The sequence below is a fragment of the Gorilla gorilla genome, chromosome 11 (genome assembly GCF_029281585.2).
Source record: "Gorilla gorilla gorilla isolate KB3781 chromosome 11, NHGRI_mGorGor1-v2.1_pri, whole genome shotgun sequence".
NCBI classification, from domain to species: Eukaryota; Metazoa; Chordata; class Mammalia; order Primates; family Hominidae; genus Gorilla; species Gorilla gorilla.
In genome coordinates, this window is record NC_073235.2 from 33,989,408 (window position 1) to 33,995,194 (window position 5,787).

A 5,787-nucleotide genomic window follows, 5' to 3' on the forward strand; every position below is an offset into this window, starting at 1 on the left:
GCATTCATCTCACAGTGCTAAACCTTTCTTTTGAGTGAACAGTTTTGAAACTCTCTTTTTGTAGAATCTGCAAATGGCCATTTGGAGCACTTTGAGTCCTATGATGGAAAAGGAAATAACTTCACATAAAAACTAGACAGAAGAATTCAGAGAAACTACTTTGTGATGTGAGCGTCCGTCTCTCAGAGTTGAATCTTTTTTGAAGGACCTGTTTTGAAACTCACTTTTTGTAGAATCTGCAATTGGACTTTTGGAGCGCTTTGATGCTTACGGTGGAAAAGGAAATATCTTCACGTAAAATCTAGACAGAAGCAGTCTGAGAAGCTTCTTTGCTATGTGTGCAATCATCTCACAGTATTAAACCTTTCTTTTGATTGAGGAGTTTTGAAAATCTCTTTTTGTAGAATCTGCAAGTGGATATTTGGAGCCCTTTGAGGCCTATGGTGGAAAATGAAATATCTTCACATAAAAACTAGGCAGAAGAATTCTGAGAAACTACTTTGTGATGCATGCGTTCATCTCACAGAGTTGAACCTTTCTATTTTTTGAGCAGTTTGGAAACACTCTTTCTGTAGAATCTGCAAGCGGACATTTGGAACGCTTTGCGACTTGTGGTGGAAAAGGTAATATCCGCACATAAAATCCATACCGACGCAATCTGAGAAACTTCTTTGTGATGTGTGCATTCATATCACTGATTTAAATTTTTCTTTTGATTGAGTAGTTTTGAAACTCTCTTTTTGAAGTATCTGCAAGTGGACATTTGGAGCGCTTAAAGGCCTATGGTGGAAAAGGACATATCTTCACATAAAAAGCAAACAGAAGCAATCTGAGAAACTTCTTTGTGATGTGTGAATTCGTCTCACAGAGTTAAACTTTTCTTTTGATTGAGGAGTTTTGAAACTTTCTTTTTGTTGAATCCTCAAGTGAATATTTGCAGCGCTTTGAGGCCTATGGTGGAAAAGGAAATATCTTCACATAAAAACTAGACAGAAGAATTCTGAGAAACATCTTTGTGATGCATGCGTTCATGTCACAGAGTTGAACCTTTCTTTTGATTGAGCAGTTTGGAAACACTCTTTTTGTAGAATCTGCCAATGAACATCTGGAGAGCTTTCTGGACTATGGTAGAAAAGGAAATATCTTCACATAAAATCTAGACAGAAACAGTCTGAGAAACTACTTTGTGATGTGTGCATTCATCTCACGGAGTTAAACCTTTCTTTTGATAGAGCAGTTTTGAAATTCTTTTTTTGTAGAATTGCAAGTGGACATTTGGGGCTCTATGAGGCCTGTGTTGGAAAAGGAAATATCTTCACATAAAATCTAGACAGAAGAAATCTGAGAAACTTCTTTGTGATGTGTGCGTTCATCTCACAGAGCTGAAGTTTTCTTTTGATGGAGCAGATTTGAAACTCTCTTTTTGTAGAATTTGCAAGTGGACATTTGGAGCACTTCGAGGCATGCTGTGGGAAAGGAAATACCTTCACATAAAAAGTAGACAGAAGAATTTTGAGAAACTTCTTTGTGATGCGTGCGTTCTTCTCACAGAGTTGAACATTCCTTTTGATTGAGCAGTTTGGAAACACTCTTTTTGTAGAATCTGCAAGTGGACATTTGGAGCAATTTGGGGCCTATGGTAGAAAAGGAAACATCTTCATATAAATTATAGACAGAAGCAATCTGAGAAACTACTTTGTGATGTGTGCATTCACCTCATAGAGTTAAAACTTTCTTTTGAGTGAGCAGTTTTGAAACTCTCTTTTTGTAGAATCTGCAAGTGGATATTTGGAGCTTTCTGAGGCCTACGGTGGAAAAAGAAATATCTTCACATAAAAACTAGACAGAAGAGTTCTGAGGAACTTCTTTGTGATGTGTTCGTTCATCTCAGAGAGTTGATCCTTTCTTTTGATTGAGCAGTTTTGAAACTCTATCTTTGTGATATGAAGATATTTGCTTTTCTACCATAAGCTGCAAAGAGTTCCAAATGTCCATCTGCAGATTCTACAAAGAGTGTTTCCAAACTGCTCAATAAAAAGAAAGGTTCAACTCTTTGAGATGAATGTACACATCACAAAGAAGTTTCTCAGATTGCTTCTTTCCAGATTTTATGCGAAGATATTTCCATTTCTACCATAGGCCACAAAGCGCTCCAAAAGTCCACTTGCATATTCAAAAAAAAGAGTGTTTCCAAACTGCTCAATCAATAGAAAGGTTCAACTCTGGGAGATGAACGTACACATCACAAAGAAGTTTGTCAGAATTGTTCTGTCTAGTTTTTATGTGAAGAGATTTCCTTTTCCAACATAGCCCTCGAAGTGCTCCAAATGTCCACTTGCAGATTCTACAAAAAGAGAGTTTCAAAACTAGTCAATGAAAACAAAGGTTTAGCACTGTGAGATGAATGCACACATCACAAAGAAATTTCTCAGATTGCTTCTGTTGAGATTTTCTTTTTTTATTATTATTATACTTTAAGTTTTCGGGTACATGTGCACATTGTGCAGGTTAGTTACATATGTATACATGTGCCATGCTGGTGCGCTGCACCCACTAACTCGTCGTCTAGCATTAGGTATATCTCCCGATGCTATCCCTCCCCCCTTCCCCCACCCCACAACAGTCCCCAGAGTGTGATGTTCCCCTTCCTGTGTCCATGTGATCTCATTGTTCAATTCCCACCTATGAGTGAGAATATGCGGTGTTTGGTTTTCTGTTCTTGTGATAGTTTACTGAGAATGATGATTTCCAATTTCATCCATGTCCCTACAAAGGACATGAACCCATCATTTTTTATGGCTGCATAGTATTCCATGGTGTATATGTGCCACATTTTCTTAATCCAGTCTATCATTGTTGGACATTTGGGTTGGTTCCAAGTCTTTGCTATTGTGAATAATGCCACAATAAACATACGTGTGCATGTGTCTTTCTAGCAGCATGATTTATAGTCCTTTGGGTATATACCCAGTAACGGGATGGCTGGGTCAAATGGTATTTCCAGTTCTAGATCCCTGAGGAATCGCCACACTGACTTCCGCAATGGTTGAACTAGTTTACAGTCCCACCAACAGTGTAAAAGTGTTCCTATTTCTCCACATCCTCTCCAGCACCTGTTGTTTCCTGACTTTTTAATGATTGCCATTCTAAGTGGTGTGAGATGGTATCTCATTGTGGTTTTGATTTGCATTTCTCTGATGGCCAGTGATGATGAGCATTTTTTCATGTGTTTTTTGGCTGCATAAATGTCTTCTTTTGAGAAGTGTCTGTTCATGTCCTTCGCCCACTTTTTGATGGGGTTGTTTGTTTTTTTCTTGTAAATTTGTTTGAGTTCACTGTAGATTCTGGATATTAGCCAGATCTAATGTCAGATGAGTAGGTTGCGAAAATTTTCTCCCATTTTGTAGGTTGCCTGTTCACTCTGTCGGTAGTTTCTTTTGCTGTGCAGAAGCTCTTTAGTTTAATTAGATCCCATTTGTCAATTTTGTCTTTTGTTGCCATTGCTTTTGGTGTTTTGGACATGAAGTCCTTGCACATGCCTATGTCCTGAATGGTGATGCCTAGGTTTTCTTCTAAGGTTTTTATGGTTTTAGGTCTAACGTTTAAGTCTTTAATCCATCTTGAATTGATTTTTGTATAAGGTGTAAGGAAGGGATCCAGTTGCAGCTTTCTACATATTTCTAGCCCGTTTTCCCAGCACCATTTATTAAATAGGGAATCCTTTCCCCATGGCTTGTTTTTCTCAGGTTTGTCAAAGATCAGATAGTTGTAGATATGCGGCATTATTTCTGAGGGCTCTGTTCTGTTCCATTGATCTATATCTCTGTTTTGGTACCAGTACCATGCTGTTTTTGTTACTGTAGCCTTGTAGTATAGTTTGAAGTCAGGTAGTGTGATGCCTCCAGCTTTGTTCTTTTGGCTTAGGATTGCCTTGGCGATGTGGGCTCTTTTTTGGTTCCATATGAACTTTAAAGTACTCTTTTCCAATTCTGTGAAGAAAGTCATTGGTAGCTTGATGGGGATGGCATTGAATCTGTAAATTACCTTGGGCAGTATGGCCATTTTCATGATATTGATTCTCTTTTTGTACAATCTGCCAGTGGATATTTGGAGCACTGTGAGGCCTATTGTGAAAAAGGAAGTATCTTCACATAAAAACTACACAAAAGCATTCTGTGAAACCTCTTTCTGATGTGTGCATTCATCTCACAGTGTTGAACCTATCTTTCAATTGAGCAGTTTTGAATCTCTCTTTCTGTAGAATCTGCAAGTGGATATTTGGAGCCGTTTGTGGCCTATGGTGGAAAAGCGAATATCTTCACATGAAAACTACGCAGAAACATTCTGTGGAACTTCTTTTGATGAATGTAATCATCTCACGGAGTTTAACATTTTTTTTGGTTGAGCAGTTTTGAAACATTCTTTTTGTACAATCTTGAAGTAGATATTTGGAGGGCTTTGAGGCCTTTTTTGGAAAATGAAATATCTTCTCATAAAAACTACACAGAAGCATTCTGAGAAACTTCTTTGTGATGTGTGCATTCGTCTGACAGAGTTGATCCATTCTTTTGTTGACCAGTTTTGAAATAGTCTTTTTGTGGAATCTGCAAGTGGATATTTGGAGAGCTTTGAGGCCTATTGTAGAAACGGAAATATCTCCAAATAAAAACTACACGGAAGCATTCAAGAAACTACCTTGTAATGTGTGCATTCATCTCAAAGAGTTGAACCTATGTTATTATTGAGCAGTTTTGAAACACTCTTTTAGTAGAATCTGCAAGTGGATATTTGGAGCACTTTGTGGCCTATTGTAGAAAAGGAAATATCTTTGCATAACAACTACACAGAAGCATTCTGAGATACTTCTTTGTGATGTGTGATTTCAACTCACAGATTTGTAACTATCTTTTTATTGAACAGTTTTGAGTCTCTCTTTTTGTAGAATCTGCAAGTGATTATTAGGAGACCTTTGCAGCCTGTGGTGGAAAAGGAAATATCTTAAAATAAAACCTACACAGAAGCATTCTGAGAAACTTCTTTGGATGTGTGCATTCTTCTAACAGTGTTGAACCTTTGTTTTGATTGAGCAGTTTTGAAACACTCTTTTTGTAGAATCTGCAAGTGTATATTTGGCATGCTTTGAGGCCTATTGTGAAAAAGGAAATATCTTCACATAAAAACTACACAGAAGCATTCTGAGAAACTTCTTTGGATGTGTGCATTCATCTGACAGAATTGAACCTTCCTTTTATCTGAGCAGTTTGGAAACACTTTTTTTGTAGAATTGGCAAGTGGATATTTGTAGCGCTTTGTGGCCTATGGTGGAAAAGGAAATACCTTCACGTAAGAAGTACACAGAAGCATTCTGAGAAACATCTTTTTTATGTGTGCATTGAACTCACAGAGTTGAACCTATCTTTTGATTGAACAGTTTTGAAACATTCTTTTTGTAGAATCTGCAAGTGGATATTTGGAGCCCTTTGTGGCCTATGGTGGAAAAGGATATATCTTCAAATAAAAACTACACAGAAGCATTCTGAGAAACTTCTTTGTGATGTGTGCATTCGTCTCACAGAGATGAACCTAGTTTTTCATTAAGCAGTTTTGAAACACTGTTTTTGTAGAGTCTGCCAGTTGATATTTGGAGCGCTTTGAGGCTGACAGTGGAAAAGTAAATATGTTCACATAAAAACTACACAGAAACATTCTGAGAAACTGCTTTGTGATGTGGGCATTCACCTCACAGAGTTGAAACTTTCTTTTGATTGAGCGGTTTTGAAACACTAT